At 45.8% G+C, this 17,685-nt stretch overlaps 1 protein-coding gene across 1 annotated transcript in view; it reads left to right on the forward strand.

Annotated features, from left to right (window-relative positions):
- The window catches only part of LOC122794642 (arf-GAP with dual PH domain-containing protein 1-like), a 1,143,274-nt gene that overhangs the window by 749,668 nt on the left and 375,921 nt on the right, over window positions 1–17,685 (forward strand). The gene's annotated exons all lie outside the window — the stretch shown is intronic.

Below are 17,685 nucleotides of genomic sequence, written 5' to 3' on the forward strand. Positions count from 1 at the left end.
AACTGTGAAAGAAGCAATTGCATTAAGCCATAGGTGTGGGGGCCACAGGGCCCCTCCCCCATATGTTGTGGTGGTTCTAGATGCTCTGAGGTGCATTGTACAATTGCTTAAAATACAATTTTCATTCAGTGGTGGTGTGATCATAAGTTATGATTACATTAAGAAATCCAGTTTTCTCTTCAAGTTTAGTCTTTCCTGAATTCTTTCAGGACATCCTAAGTAAACATAAGCAGTCTGAAATAACTGTGGTGGAAATGTGGCCCCAAAAACCATGGGTATTCGCGATGCTCTGAGGTGCATTTCACATTTTTAAACAACCTTTTCTGGCAGTTGGCTTACAGGATTAAGGAACTGTTAATGAGCCCTTTCCTGTAGTCCAGAGGTGCAAAGCTTGATTTCGTGAGCTTCCATTGATTAAATGTATGACTCTGAACAAGTCAGTTAACCAGACCCTGCTCCTGGCTGAGTCTGAATAAGGGCTATGGAGATTACTGCTCTACCCCTGAAAACAAGTAAAATAAAAATCCGACGTTGTCCTTCTCATTCTTCCTCACTGATTGGTTATGGATCCGACCCTCGGATCCAATTCGGACACATTTTTTTCAGACTTCGATCAAAATCTCAAGATCCTCTCTCTACCCATAATGCTCTAGTCTACACCATCCCCTACTCCTCAGATCTCATTTGCAGCCATTGTAACAGGGCGTGAATTTCACATTTTTGAGCTTCAGACAAAGTATGATGGTTCTCTTATTATCATTACTGCTTTATTAATTTTAATCTTGGCTACCCTTTTCCTCCTTCTAAATCTTATATAGTTTATGTAGGTGTTGGGGCTGCTTCTTATTCCCCTTTCGCTCTGTTTACCTCCTGTGCCATTGGCACTCTGCATAGTGCATATAAGTGTTCTTATTGCTCTGTATTTTCTCTAGCTTAAAAAAAAAGTTTCTGTATTTGAAATCTTTTATAACTTTTTAGTACAGTGAGCTATTTGTCAGAGCAGATGCTCTCTCTTGTGTTTGTTTCTAGTAAGCTTACCATGTCAAAATGTCTGAAAAGCCTACTGGATTTAAAAGATGCACTTCTTGTGGGCATAATATCCCAAATTCATATGCCCACAAGAAGTGCATCTACTGCCTGGGGTTGGACAATCTTAAGGCCCAGTGTGACACTTGTGCTGCATTCAGCCCTCATGCCCTCTCTGACAGACACAAACTAATTCTTAAAGGGTTGCTTCTGGCTTCATCTCCTTCTTTATCTGGGGCTCAAACCACTCCAAAGCACACTGTTCCAAGAAAGCCAAAAGGTGAGCCCTCTCCGTGTCCCCGAGGGCATCTCTGGAGCCTCCCGAGAAACTTCAAAGAACTTTGAATCTGACAAGTGTCGCCTCCTGATTGGATCCATTGACTCCCTCGGATCTGATGGAGGTTTTCTCAATAAGTGGTTCTCCTCCTTCATTGACTCCGAGGTTGGATCCAAGGCCTTTGGATCTGAGAGTCAAGAGCAGATCTCCTAGCTTCGTTATAAAGCCTGTCTCGCCTCTTCTGCCCCCCCCCCAAATTGCTTAAGACTCCGACTAGACATTCCAGATCTGCTTCCTCAGCTTCTTCCAGATCCTCTAGGAGCTTGATAGAAGCCGGTATGGACAGAATGATGTGGAAATTCCTCAGGGTTCAGATCTATATGGGGGTCTTGCCAACTCCATCCCCTCTTGGATCAATGAATGCCTCTGCTCAGCCTATTCACTCTCTTTCTCCTATCTGAACCATGGTTTCAAAGCCCCAGGATCCTAGATACCCCAGATAGTTGGCATCAGATCTGAGAAAACTCCCTTCCTCAAGTCCAGTGGCATCTCTAACCAGCCCTGCTGTGATGCCATTGGATCAGAGCAGGTCTCTGATCTGAGAAGTCAGCACCAGATCCAGGAGGTTGGGGTCAGTTCTGATACTGTTAGATCCATCTCTGTCTCTTGGTGCCTTGGCCCTCAGCAGCTTGGGTCTGATTCTCTGTGGAGGGCTTGGAACTGTTGTGGGTCCTGGCCTTTCATCCTCTGCTGCCTCAGCTTTAGGGAGGTTGGGAGGGGGTTCCCCAGGTCCATCTGCCTTTCAGGGAGTGAAAAGGGCTTTCTTGTTACATAGAGAGCTGTCCTCTCACATCTCAGATCCTACCCTTTGCCCTTCATCAGGTCCAAGTGCTGAGTTCATTATTCCTGCTTCTTCGGGTTGGCCTGCCCTAGAAGACCTCCACATTCATCCCCTGGAGGGTTTTTCCCATTCTTCTGATACCTCCCCCAAATATCCCATGGAGAAAGAAGATGTGCAGGAGGTGGCAGACAGACTCCCCAATGGAGTCCCTCACTGAAGACACTGACTTCGATGAGGGAGAGGGATCCCCTTGATCACCATCTGATGACATCTCCTTTGGAGACATCCTACAAATCCTGAAAAGATAGGTGGATGGTCTTCCCAACCTCCTCCTCCTCCTGAAGAATTGGTGTTTTGGTGGCTTTCAGGGCAGGCCCATCTACGTCTTGGATGACCCCCCCCCAGCGGCCAAACCTATTGGCCTGGTGTCCTGCCTGGCATGGAAGGAACCGGACACTGTTGAGTCCATTTCCAAGCATCCAAATACGTTTCTAGTCCCTCCAGAAGAAGGAGTGCATTGGAGCAAAGGTGTCCCCATTGATGCCATTTTTATGGCAGCAGCCACTAAGAATGAGCTAGCCAAGCAGAGCTCCTCTGTCCATCCATCAAACAGAGAGTACAGGGTGATGGACAGATATGGAAAGAACATCTATGCCTCAGATACTTTTGCACTGAGGTCATTAAATTATTTGGCACACTTTTACCCGCTTGCTAAGAGATTTGATCAAGGAGCTCTCCAACTCTCTTGCTGAGACCATGTCAATGTAGGACTTAGTTTCATAGTATAGTACTAGGCTATCTGCCCTGGGGCATTTGTAAGCCTATCCATAGTGATGTGGCTTTTGCCACCCCATGAAATGGTACAAAAATGTACAGAATAAATTTAGAATACTGTGCCTCTATCTAGTAATGACACACTGAAGGTCCCCTTATATAATAGAATTAGTTTACTGTGCCTCTGTCTAGCAGTGACACAGATGTGACCCCTGGGGTAAACTTACGATCTCCCATCCACTCATCGAGATTTCTCTTGAAGAGAGTCAGTGAGAGGCTCTGCCTAATACGAACTGGGATCTTGTTCCAAAGCATGGGAAGCCTCTGGGTTATGACTCTATCCCTCCAGCATGTCCTATTATACTTGTGCCGAGGTTTAAGTCTTTAGCTCTCATGGTTCTGATGGATTTGGATTTTTTGAGTTGGAGCATATCCATCAGATCCTGATTGGACATGGCCTTGTATGTCAGGCAGAGATCACCTCTGAGCAGGCGGTATGCTACTGAATAGAGCTGAAGTTTCTTTAGTCTGGCAGAATAAGACATATGTTGGAGACCTTGATCCTCTTGGTGAGGTACTTCTGTGGTCTCTCCAGCTATTGCAAATGCCGGGCGAGGTACATACCAAATGGGGCATTGTACTCGATCATGGGTCTGATGAGGGAGGAGTATAGGGGTACAATGAAATCCTTGGATCTGGATGTGAATCCCTTCATGATGAGGTGTGCAAGGTAGAATGTTTTTCTAACCACTTTGGCAACGTAGGTGTCAAATGAGAGGTCGCTGTCTACTTGGGTCCCTAGGTCTCTGATTACTTTTTCCGTACACAGTGGGTTGCTGTCTATGTGATAATTTGTGGGTACTTTGTTTTTCCCAAAGGGGATGACTATACATTTTTTGGCATTTAGTTTAAGGCCGTGACTCCGGCACCAGTTGTCCATTTCTGTGAGGCCTTTTCAAAAGGTCTCTCCCCAACTGGCTACTCTATCATCTGTTGCTCATTCTTTGATGAGCTTTATCTCCCATACAGCAGTAGGTATGTCACAAGCAACCTGTTCAGGCATAGCTGTCAGGAGACATGCCTGAATGAGGCTATGCAACTTTGTGGAACCCTTTATGGCATCCTTTGTTAATGTCTCTTTCGATGGCTCTTCTCTGGACCATCGCTGAAAGATATGCTTACCCACAGCGAACAGGAAGGAAAGACCCTTTCTGCTGTGGGAATTAAGTTTTCTACCCCTCAGAGGACAATTTCTAGAAACTAGTGAGGATGGAAGAAAACTTGGTTCCAGAAGTCTCAGGGTCCTTTTCAGGACCCACATGGGGACACTTCCTCCAGAGGCAGAGGAGGAGGTTTCAATGGTAGACATTGTCCCAGATGCAGAGGAGGTCTGCAGAACCAGGGCTTCAGGGATTCTTCTTTCTGACAGGCACTATCTGTGCTCCTGAAGCACTGCCCTACTGTCTATCTCTTGAGGCAGTCGGGGTCATGTTTCCCTGCACCTACGCACCTGGACAAGCATTACAAACAACACTTGGGTACGAAACGTAATATCCAGAGGTTATTATATTCCTTTTTCCCTTCCTCTTCCAGGACCCAGGAGGAAACTCCCCACTGTTCCACCCAGTCAGAGGAGGTACACAGCTCAAGAAATTTAAAAGCTGCTTCTAAAAAAGTTATTCAGGAGGTTCCAAACAAACAATTAGGATTCAGAACTTCCTCCCGCTTCTTTTTGGTGCCAAAGAAGACAGGAGACCTAAGACTAATTCTGGATCTAAGCAATCTGAATCTCTATGTAAAGAAGTCAAATACGTGGTTCAGTCCATCCTGCCTGTTCTGCACAAGGACGATTGGATGTGCTGTGTAGATCTTCAGGATGCATACTATCACATCAGAATAGACAGGTGGTCCAGGAGACACCTGCACTTAAGGCTGGTGGCCAATCACTACCAATTCAGAGTACTGTCCTTTGGGCACACCCCCTGGGTGTTCACCAAATGTATGTCAATTGTAGCAGCTCACCTGAGGCTCAAGGATTTCAGGTGTTTCCCTGTCTCAACAATTGGCTCCTTACTGTCCCAACAAGGCATCAACTTTTACAAGCCAGGGATTACTTGCTTCAGATCTCCAATTCCCTAGGCATCACAATAAATCTTGCAAAACTCAAGCTTACTCCTGTACAAGATTTAGAATTGATAGGCACTCAGCTGAATACAACAAATCAAGTGGCTTCCATTGCCTCTTCACTGCATTGCATCTCTGAGAAGTCAGGTGTGGGACTTATTATTTCATCTATCCCTGTCAGCAAAACTAGTGGTACAAGCTCTTGGATCAAAGTTATCTGTCATTCTAGTTCCTCTAGCAAGCTTCTTCGTGTGAATTCTCCAATGGACCTTGGTGGTGCAATGATCTATTCCCTACCAGTCTCTATCTGTCCCCATTAGACTCACTCCAATTTGCAAATGTCATATTTGAAGATGGATACAGTCAGGTGATCTATTTTGGGCAGGCCATTCTCTCTCCCACCCGAATAGCCACAGTGACCATGGATGCTTCCCAATTGGGGGGAGGGGGTATTACAAGAGAAGGATGATCCAAGGCACATGGTCCCTCACTGAGGTCAAGCTGCATATAACTGTCCTTGAGATGAGCACAGTCTTTCTAACATAGCAAGTCTTTTAGCACATGCTTCCTCTGGAGACTATTGCTGTCCATATGAACTACATGTCAGTAGTCTGGTGCATCAACAAACAAAAGAGGAACCCATTCCTACCCATTGTGCAAAGAGGCCATGATGGTCTAGGAGTGGGTGATCTCTTCAGATTGCTTTCTATTTGCAACACACATACCAGGGAAAACCAACATGCTGACAGACAGACTCACCAAGTCCATTCTGATTCCTCATGAGTGGTCCCTCAATCAATCAGTAGCGAACATGATATTCAGCCTTTGAGGCCAACCTTGCTGTGAGCTATTTGCCTCCTTCCTCAACAGCAAATGCAGCAGGTACTTCACTCTGATCCCCCATCTGGGGGAGTCACCGAGGCATGCTCTGATTCACGATTGCCCCATGCTTACACTCTTTTCCCACTGATCACCAACTTTCTGCAGAAAGCAAGCAGGTCTGGTTATCCCTTTCTGGCCTCAACAGGTATGGTTCCTCTTCATGTAGTCTCATCTGAAATTTCCTCCACAGATACTGGAGCCCAGTCAGGATCTCTTATCTCATCCAACAGAGGTTCATTATCCTAATCTCTATGCCCTCAAGTTGACCACATAGTTTCTCCAATTCCAGTGATATTATAAAGGTCTAGGCTCACTCCCCCTATTCATGACATCATTTTGGCCTTTCAGAAGCTTTCCACTAAGAAAGTCTACAAGAGTTAATATAAACTATTTTTTGTATGGGCCTCTAAAGAGAACATTGACCACTTTTCAGCACCTACTTTTGTCATCCTCCTATTCCTTGGTACTCTAAAGGGTCTAGCTGCATTACTATTAAACTTCAGCTAGCAGCAATATCCAATTTCCACACTCATGGAGGTTCTTCAGGGGATAACTCAGAAACCTTTTGAACCAGCAAATGATTGTGATATCAAATTTATTTTTTTCAAAACTGTTTTTTTGATGGCTATCACTTCAGCAAAAAGAATTTCTGAACTCCAGGTCTTAGACCTCCTTACACTGTTTTCCATAAGGACAGGGTTTCTCTGTGCACTAACACTTCCTTTATGCCTAAAGTGGCCATGGAAACTAACATTAATCAAGTCATTCAATTGCCAGTATTCTTTCAAGACTTTACCAATAAAGAAGAATATATCCTGCATCTTCTGGATGTTCATAGACAATCTTGTTTTTATCTTCATAGAACAAAACAGTCCAGGAAGTCAGACCAACTATTTGTATCCTCTCACTTAACTGCCTAGGTCAAGCAGTTTCCAAAGTTACTCTGGCTAAATGGATTATTGATTTATTCCCAAAAAGTTTGGGATTGCCCTGCCCTCCCAGAGCCCATTCCACAAGGTCTGTGGCTACTTCATCTGCCTTTTCCTGTACAATGTCACATGATGACATTTGCACTGCAGCCACCTGGTCAAAGAGTCATACCTTTGTTACCCATTACAAATTGGACATTGTCTCCAGAAACAGGGCTTCCTTTGGCTTGACAGTGCTCCAGCATATCCTTCCTTGATGGCCTCCCAAGAATCGCATAGCTGGGGACTCTGGCTCATTAGTGAGGAAGAATGAGAAGGACAACATCAGATTTAAAATTTGTATACTTACCATAACTTGGGATCTGTGTTGTTGCATCTTTCGGCTTTTCACGGTTAGGGGTCGCCACAGCGGAACTCCGGTCCACTAATGATTGGTAGTTGATTTTTACATGCTGAGTTACCAGCCCTGACGCACAACTTCCAACAAAGGTACACCCATTCACACATGTCTCCACGCAGAAGACGCTCTAGCTGAGAATCGAACCGGACAGCATCTTACTGTGAGGCGACAATGCTACCGCAGCACCACCGCTGTGTTGTCCATTTTCTTTCTTCCTAACCTTCCCTCCCAGCCATCTCCAGCCTTGTCACTCCTAGAAGGCTCTTCAGAAAGACTTTGGAACACTCATGTTCCAGGTTTGGGCCTCAGTCCCTCTTCTGTCTATCTTGTCTCTATTATCCAGTGGGCACTAAGGCAGCAAACTCGATCTGAAGAGTAGGGGATGGTGTAGAGCATTATGGGTAGAGGGAGGAGCTTGAGATTCAGACCAAGGTCTGAAAAAAATGCGGCCGAATCAGATCTGAGGGTCAGATCCTTAACCCATAAATGAAGAAGAATGAAAATGGACAACACAGATTCCAAGTTATGGTAAGTACATAACTCAATTTCATGATCATCCAGTAATGGCTTGACTGTAGGTAATGATTAAGGGAAGTATTCATAAGGGAAGAAATTAGTCTTCCTAGTCAACTTTAATTTTTCCTGAATCCTCCATTCAGCACACCCTAACTGATGAAAACTACACTGAAATAAATGTGGTGGAAGCAGCTGGACTAAGCCAGGGGACTGCGAGTCTCAAAGCCTCAAATGCCATGGGAGTTCTAGATGCCCTGAAGTGCATTTTACATTGTTTTTTTAAACAACCTGTTTTTTCAATGTTGGCCTCAACATAAGTCATGATTAAGGGAAGAAATTCAGTCTTGCTCTTCAACTTTTTTCCCTGCATCCTTTCAACACATTGTAACTGACCAAGACTACCCTGTAATAAATAAATGAAGTTGAGGGTCTAGAGGACACTAGGCAATCAAAAGTTGTGGGGTGTGGATGGTCTGAGGTGCTTTTTTCCAACCTTTTGATCCATTGATGGTATGAACAACAGATGTTATGTGATCCTATCTCGCCTACATTCTGACTGATGGGTTCGGAGCCGATCCCTCGGCTCCGACTCAGCACGCTTATGCCAAAGAGCGAAGTCTCTTATTGGCTGAGCTTACTATATCCCAGGATGCACCACTACCAGTCCCCCAGATCTCGTTTGCCGCTAACTAGCAAAGACGTGGTCTCGAGCTGGCTGAGCTAAGTAGTGTTTTTCACTAACTTTTTCTGTCAGGAAATTTCTATTTCTATAACAAAAAGCTGTTTTAACAGCTATACCGTACTTTTTGTGTGTGACTGGTATTTTTTGTGAAAAATTTTGTGTGTGATTGTGTGTTTGTTCTGACTAGAGGCCCCCTTGAGTTGAAGGGCCTTTTCCTGTCAGTCAATTTCTTTCAAATCCTTAGGGGTTCTAGGATCCCCTTTAGTTATTTTTTCTGTAGTTGTCGGACTGTCAATCTTAATCGGCAACCGTAAACTAATCATTGTAGTGACAGTCAATTAAAAAAAAAAAAAAAAAAAAAAAAATAATAAACAGTGTGTTTTTCTGTGATACAGTTACTGAATTTGTTACTATAATGTCTCAGGCTCCTAGGCCTTCGGGCTTTAAGAAGTGCACTAAGTGCAGTTTTAAAATGTCAATCACAGATGACCACTCTCTCTGTGTATATTGTTTGGGCGCCAAACATTTGCAGGAGTCCTGCAGCGTGTGTCACGCGTTTTCCTCGAGGGTCCTCCAAGAGAGGAAAAATAAACTTATTTTGAAAGGCCTTATAAAACCCTCTTTTGAAGAAGCATTAGCGTCCTCTCCTTCTCCTGCTAAAAAGAAAAGGGCGTCGGCTCCGACCAGTCCGTCGGACCCGACCGCCAAAAGACATAGGCAGGCTTCTCCTTCGGCTCCACGGACTTCAGAGCCGAGGGCGGAACGGTCTGCCTCGATGCCTCCAGTCTCGACTCCTCTGGGTTCGGAGCCGACGGCTGGGGCATCGAGAGGCGGGTCACCTTCATCGGCTCCACTGATCTCGGAGCCAATGAAGGTTGTCCGCTCAGACACTTCCTCCTCGGCGCCAAAGTCCTCTTCGGCACCGATGGAAATTGGTTTGTGCACTCCTTCGGCGCCGATAGTTATCGAGTCGCCTCGGAGTCGGTCCCCTAGTCCCTTGGAGCCGTTGGAGAGACCTACTCGAACCCGTTCGGTCTCCTCCAGGTCATCGAGGATGTCAGATTCGGACATAGGCAGGGTGCTCCAAAGACTGTTCCAGTCCCCAGTCTTTCAAAAATTTGTTTCGGCTCCAACCCAATTGGCTTCGGAGCCGATAGCCCACTCCATTGCTATTCCTCCTCCGACCGCTTCGGCTCCGTCGGAGCAGGTGCTGATGGAGCCAGTGGAGATCCTAGGGTCGGCTCCGACCCTTACTCCAACCCCGGCCTTCGGGTCCGAGTTTAGCACATGGACTTCTTCGGCCGGACCCGGGGGTGACGTTTCGGGACCTATGCTCCTCCCTCCTCCCTCTCGGTGCTTCGGCCGCGGGACTTCCGTCTGCTATCATGGCTCCGGGGACCGGACACTCCCAGGATTCTGGGGGTCCGGCTTTCAGAGCTATGAGGAGTGCCTTGGCCAAGTCTTCTTCGGCCATCTCTACGGCTTTACCGGCACCTTCCCTGGGCATGGAGACTGGGTCTTTGGCAGTTCCCCTGTCTCTAGGCAGCGGAGCCCCGGGGCCTGAGGTTACCCCCACTGGGGGTTCCCCTCCTCCTGAGGGTTCTTCGGAGTTGTCTTCGGAAGAGCCCCCAAGGAAGAGATCGTGCAAGAGGAAGCACGTGGACTCCCCCGAGTCTCTTACATCGGACACTGATCTTGATGATGCGGAGGGGTCCCCAAAGTCATCCTCAGATGATGTCTCATTTGCAGACATTCTAGAAATCCTTAAGCAACGAGGTGGCTGGAATTCCAAACCCCCCTCCGTTGATGAGTCAGTGTTTCTCAAGGCCTTCGGGGCTCAGCCCTCCGCCTCCTGGGTTTCTCCACCCTTCGACGAGCTCCTGGATTTGGTTTGTCGGAGGGCGTGGGAACATCCAGATACTGTGGAACCAGTGCCTTCTCGCCCTAACAAATTTTTGTCTGCCCCACCCGAGAAGGAGTTCTTGATGAAAGGCGTGGCTGTAGATGCCATGGTGGTGGCATCTGCTACCCAGCAGGACGTGGCAGAGGCTTCAACGTCCGTCCATCCTCCTAATAAGGAGTCTAGGAGCATGGACCAGTACGGGAAGCGCACCCTGACTTCAGCGGCCTTTACTCTGAGGTCCCTGAATTATTTGGCACATTTCACCAGACTACAGAGGGATCTGGTCAAGGAGCTCTCAGACTCCCTCTCAGGTAACCTACCTGAGCAGCTGGCCCAGTCGGTTAGCTCTCAGTTGGCTATCCTTACCTCGATTTCTAACTCATCCATGAGGCTCATTTCATATGCGGCCGAAGGCGGCAGAGCGGCAGGCACAGGCGTGGCTCTCACGGAGACAAGCCTGGCTCTGTTTGTGTAATTTCGGAGGCCTTCAAGTCTTCCTTTGCCGACGCTCCCTTTGATGGGTCCTCTTTGTTTGGACCCAAGGTAAAAGACACTCTTACCGCTGTGAGCAGGAGGGAAAGACTTTATCTGCCGTAGGAGCACGTTATTCCACTCCCTTTCGGCCTTATCCCAAGGCTAAAGAGGAGGGAAGATGTGGTTCCATAAATCACAGAAATTCTTTCCCCAACAGCAGGATGATTCCCTTCCAGAGGCAGAGGACGGGAAATTATTCTGGGAGATGCCGTCCCAGAGGCGGCAGAGGCCCCCGCAACACTGGAGACCGCGAGTCCTTTCGTGGCTCTTCAGCCTCCCACACTCCATGAGGGATTGCCCGGCTGTGCTGCTCGAGCCAGTCGGGTGCCGCTTGCCAAGCACCTAAAAGCCTGGGAGTCTATTACTCAGGACAGATGGGTGCTTCGGATTATTGCCGGAGGTCACACCATTCCCTTCACACACTCGCCCCCACCGTCCAAAAAAATCCCGGACCCACCACCCAGTCAAAGGGAAATTGCAGCCGTAGAAGCTTCAAAGCTGCTAGAAAAAGGAGTCCTCCAACCGGTCCCCACAGACCAGATCGGATCCGGAAACTACTCAAGGTTCTTTTTAGTGCCAAAAAAGACAGGGGACCTGAGACCCATTTTGGATCTCAGCAAACTAAACCAGTCCGTCATGAAGTCCAAATTTCGAATGGTCACTTTACAATCCATTCTCCCATTGTTGGAGAAAGATGTTTGGATGTGCTCCATAGATCTCAAGGACGCCTATTATCACATACCGATACATCAGGCGTCCAGGAGGTATCTGCGCTTCAGCCTGGGAGACAGTCATTTCCAATTTTGTGCTCTGCCCTTTGGTCTCACCACAGCCCCCAGGGTGTTCACCAAGTGTTTGGCAGTAGTGACTGCTCACCTGAGGAGTCTCGGATTCCAAGTGTTTCCCTATCTGGACGACTGGCTCCTGACTGCCACCACCAGGCATCTACTACTAGAGAACCTACAAGCCACCATCTCCCTGGGTGCTTCCCTGGGAATTACATTCAACTGGTCAAAGTCTGTCTTGCTGCCTTCTCAGCGCATAAGATTCATAGGAGCAGAGATAGACTCAAAATTGATGCGAATCTTCCTTCCTACCGAAAGGATACAAACATTACAAGGTCAAGTCCGAGCCCTGCTTCTAAGATCCAAAGCCCCAGCCAGGTTGGTCCTGCAACTTTTAGGTTCAATGTCTGCCACGGTTCTCCTAGTTCCTATGGCAAGATTGCACATGAGAATTCTTTAGTGGCTGTTATCGACACAATGGTCCTTTCAGGATCTCCCCCTCAATCATCACATACTGATTACAGAAATGTGCAAACGGGACCTCCGCTGGTGGCTTCTGCCATCCAATCTGAATCAGGGAAGACCTTTTGTTATGCCCCCTCCGGTAGCCACCTTGACGACGGATGCCTCCCAGACGGGGTGGGGGGGACATTGTCTGGGCAGGTCAGTTCAGGGATCTTGGCTTCCAAACGAAACCTTTCTCCATATCAATGTGTTGGAAATGAGGGCTGTACTTCTGTCCCTACAAGCCCTCCACAACTTTCTCCCTCAAGGCATTATCGCTATCCACACAGACAACATGTCGGTGGTCTGGTATCTAAACAAACAAGGAGGGACCAGATCTTACCCCTTTGCAGAGAGGCCATGAGGGTGTGGGAATGGGCAGTGGCTACCAACCGCTTCCTGGTAGCGACCCACATTCCAGGAAAATCCAATGTATTGGCAGACAGACTGAGCAGGACTATTCTTTCTCCTCACGAGTGGTCCCTGAACGAAGCTGTAGCAGCTCAGATTTTCAAAAGATGCGGGATTCCTTGCCGCGACCTGTTTGCAACACCACAAAACACGAAGTGCAAAGGTTCTTTCCTTGACCCAGCGTCAAGGGAAGCAGCTACGGATGCTCTAGTCCAACCTTGGCCAACAGGACTGCTTTACGCTTTCCTCCGGTTCCACTCCTTCCCAAAGTCATCCAGAAAGCTTCCCAATTGGGGTCCACAATGATTCTAATTGCTCCGTACTGGCCTCGTCAGGTATGGTTCCCCTACCTACAGAAATATGCTCTGGACGGTCCCTGGTTTTTGGATCTAACTCCGGACCTTCTGATTCATCAGTCGGGACAACAGCACCAGTCCCTTCACACTTTGAAATTAGCAGCTTGGCTCCTCCACTTCCGACTTTAGTCAGAAATCACACCTTGGACCCTGAAGTTATTCACATTTTATCTTCAGCCCACAAACCCACCACTAAGAAATTGTATCACAGTAAGTGGAAGAGGTTTGCTATCTGGGCTCAACTCAGAGGCTTAGACCCTATTACTGCCCGATACCAGAGGTCTTGAAATTTTTAACATCCTTGTTTAATCAAGGATCTTCAGTCTCTACTATTAAGGTCCAACTAGCAGCTATCTCCAAATTTCACGAATCCATAGACCCACCGTTGATGAGTAGCAGATTATGTAAAACTTTCATGAAAGGTGCTGTGCTTTTAAGACCCCCAGTTTTTCATCCTGCCTCCGTGGGATCTTGATTTGGTACTTAGTGCCTTAACATCTTCCCCTTTTGAACCGGCTGCTACATGTGAGTTGAAATATCTGTCTTGGAAAACTGCCTTCTTAATTGCAATTACCTCTGCAAGAAGAGTTTCAGAACTTCAAGCCCTATCTATCAAACCACCGTACTTGATTTTTCACAAGGATAGAGTATCACTTAGGCCTAATCCATCTTTTGTTCCAAAAGTTTGTTCTAATCTCTGTCTCCAACAATCTCTAGAGCTACCAGTTTTCTTTCCAAAATTTTCAAACAAAGCGGAATACACCTTGCATAAGTTGGATGTTCACAGGCAATTGCGCTTCTATCTAGACAGGACTCAACAGATTCGAAAAACAGACCAATTGTTTGTGTCCTTTTCAGATAATAAACTGGGTAAAACCATCACTAAAGCTACTATTGCCAAATGGATTACAGATTGCATAACTCAGGCTTATTCCTCTTCAAATAAGCAACTTACAACTTCTGTCAAAGCTCGCTCTACTAGAGCTATGGCTACCTCTATTGCTTTTCATTCCAAGCTCGCTATTTCTGAGATTTGTGCTGCGGCTACTTGGTCCAACCCGCACACTTTCATTTCCCACTATAAATTGGATGTGGCATCTAAAGGGCGAGCATCATTTGGTTCCACGGTACTCAGGAGTGTTTTCCAGTGAGCCACCCAGGATTCAGGTGCTAGGAACGCTGTCCCATCAGTCAGAATGTAGGCGAGATAGGATCACATAACATCTTTTAGTTATGTACTCACCATAACTTCAGATGTTTGGGATCCATCTCACATTCCTAATACCCACCCTCCTTCCCCCTGCCTTGGAGATCAGAAGAGATTGAACGGTTTGAGTTCTACTGTTTTTATCTTGTTTCATCTGACGATGTTATATAAGCAGTGCGTGCGTGTGTGCATGTATGCGGACAAACTAGATCTGGGGGACTGGTAGTGGTGCATCCTGGGATATAGTAAGCTCAGCCAATAAGAGACTTCGCTCTTTGGCATAAGCGTGCCGAGTCGGAGCCGAGGGATCGGCTCCGAACCCATCAGTCAGAATGTAGGCGAGATGGATCCCAAACATCTGAAGTTATGGTGAGTACATAACTAAAAGTTATGCATAAGGAAAGAAATTCTGAATTTGAACATTGTGTGGTCTCTGCTTTGTGACCTTGCAATGCTCGTGTGAAATGAGTGGCAAGCACCGCTTCAGGTTAAATTATTCTACAACTTCAGATCATCTCTGTAATACTGCATTTCCTTTACCATGACAGAATAACTATTAGTATTCATAGTGAGGTTAATACTAAAAGGTTAGAACGTACCATCCTACCTCTTTTTAGGGGTTCCACTACTCAGATTATAGAGGATGTTAATGACAGATACGCTACAGGTAACAACACTAAAAATTATGGCAAGGCTTTTGTCACAACTTACAACTGTGGACAGTGATGCAATTGGTAATATACTGCGTAAGAACTGGAAAATATTTTCTTGTTATGGGAAAGATTTTGAGAAGTTTGGTGATAGACCATGTATAGTATATAGGACGGGGAAGAACTTGAAAAAAATGTTGGAAGGTAGTGAAAAACTGGCTCCAAATTCAGCCAAGAGGTGGGGAAACTACAAGTGTGGACTCTGCAACCAATGCAAATTTATTTTTGAGGGTAACACACAAGTGGTAGGGACCCACAAGTTGGTTACTTCATTTCACTGCACTTGTAATTCACTAGGTTTAGTATATGTGGCAAAATGTGCTCAATGTTTGTGTTTTTATGTGGGAAAAAACAAACAGAAATATAAAGAGCATATTTCTGAGCACAATCTAGATGCAAGAATGTTAAAAACTTTTTATACAAGCATGTGGAAACATGCCCTGATTATTCTTTTTTAATTTTTGGATTGTATTTTGTACCTCGGAGTATGAGGGGAGGGCCATGGGAAGATCTTACTGAATACAGAGAAATGATGTGGCAACTAAGGTTGAATGCTTGTCTGCCCCCGGCCTAAATGAGTGTATTTCAATCAGTAGTGTACTGTGTTTAAAATCATATAAAGTGTAAACTCTGCACCTTATGTTTTAACAGCTCCCTTCTTTTGTACTTGACAACATAGGGTTAACAAATTTGCTTCTGTTGTCAATTGATGTGGTGGTCGTGAGTTTTTACTATTTAAATATTGTAGAGTTTGTTGAACTTTTAGATTCTGATGAAGTCTTGGTTATAGACTGACGAAAGCGCTTAATCTTGTTGGCTCATTACTAATACATTTTTAAACTTCTCGCTGGGGTCTTCAGTACCTTCAGTTTTTGGATTGTTTGTATTTATCATTATGTATTTCTTAGCAGCATCATCAGCAGAAACAATTGCATGATGTTCTTCATGTTTCACTGTTGCAGTCATTACATTTGGGTAATCTGCTTGCAGGTTGCCCTCAGTTGGTCTGATTAACAAAGTCTTGGGTTCTGCTTTGGTTGCTGTCCCTTCTTCCATGACGTCTTGTCGTCAGGGGTATAAAACATGCAGCCAATGCCATTACATCAGTCTTTCTTGCCGTGTGGTGCCCGAAGCAGAAGCAGTTCGCAAGTGCCGGTCGTCCGACTCCTGAAATTTTCATTTTCAAGTTTCAGAACCAAAGTCTTCAACTAAAAGCTAAGTACCCTGTTGGGGAAACTTTTTCTTGCTCCTTTCCGATGTCAGTAAAAGTTAATAATTGCATTACTTGTGGAAAGCAAATACCTCATAAAGATTTTCATTCGTACTGTATTCCTTGCCTAGGCCCTGACCACAACATACTTTGTTGTCAGTTTTGTGCTTTATTTAATCGGTGCACTATCTTTCGTCGATATATTTTTGCCTCTAAATATTTCGGTTCTTGGTTTAATTATCCAGAAATGTCGTCAGTTAGCCATCCGACTACCGGGATCCTGAAAAAATGCAAAGATAAAGACAGAGACAGGCTGCCAAGGTCCAAAACTGCCAATGATGCTTCTCCTAAGCCAGTTGCCGGTCGATATATTTTTGCCTCTAAATATTTCGGTTCTTGGTTTAATTATCCAGAAATGTCGTCAGTTAGCCATCCGACTACCGGGATCCTGAAAAAATGCAAAGATAAAGACAGAGACAGGCTGCCGAGGTCCAAAACTGCCAATGATGCTTCTCCTAAGCCAGTCGCCGGTTCGCCGGTACTCAGTGAGGCACTTTCGCAGCCCCTGATACCCGCTACTTCTGATTCGCAGGCCTCTACCGTGACTCATTCAGAGTCCGGTATGCCGCGAGATACTTCAACTATGGAACCCGTGGATTTCTCTACCGTGGATGGGTCCGGAGCCGCTGTGCAGGCACCAGCTTCTGAGGGTGTATTCAGGCCTATGGACTTGCATATTACATCAATGCCTCCTTCTTTACTAAGGCATAAATCTCGATCCATGTCTAAAAAGCCAATGCCCAGGCCACATGCTCAGGCCTCTATGCCTAAAAAATAAGTGCTAAAAATGGCTGAAGATCTAATAACTCTAATCAGGGGTAGCCACCCCCCCTCTAAGAGGCCTAGGGCTGAACTTGATTATGAATCTTCTGATCAGGATTCTATTTTTTCTGACTGTTCTGATGACCTGCATTTGTCCTTACCTACTTATGAGGATTCTGATGCTGGACTCTATTCCCTCTGCTTCCCCTCCTGAGGATTTTTCTTTTGGGGAAAACTTACATACACTAAGGGAGCATTTTCACTGGGAAAGCCAGGAATTTTCTGATTCAAAAAAGAGGCTTAGGGATTTCCTTCTCCTACCTCAGCATAGGCCTTTGGCTATTCCTCCTGTACTAGACATTGTTGATTATGCTTTCTCGGAATCCAGTTTGGCCCCTGATTCCCTGCTTCCTGCTCCCAGTAAACCTGACAGATAATACAGGGTCCCTGAGTCCAACAAGTTCCTTTTCAAAAATCCTATTGCAGATCCAGAGACTGTTTCACAGGGGCACAAGGGCATTAAGGCTTCTACTGCTAAAAATCCTACCCCTTCTGATAGAGACTCCAGGGTGCTGGATAGATGGGGTAAAAAGGTTTATACTTCAGAAACCTTGGTAATTAGAGCTTTAAACTGCCAATTTCATATGTTAAAATATCAGCAACATGTTATTGGACTGCTTAAACAGAAAATGGTGTTGATTCCTGACTGTGTGGAAAATAAAGACTTACAGGGTTTAATACATTCTGCTGAACAAGTTGGAAAACATACTTTGCAATGTGATTTTGATTCAT

Source organism: Protopterus annectens, chromosome 1.part0 (assembly GCF_019279795.1).
Source record: "Protopterus annectens isolate FY-2018-M chromosome 1.part0, PAN1.0, whole genome shotgun sequence".
Taxonomy (NCBI): Eukaryota; Metazoa; Chordata; order Ceratodontiformes; family Protopteridae; genus Protopterus; species Protopterus annectens.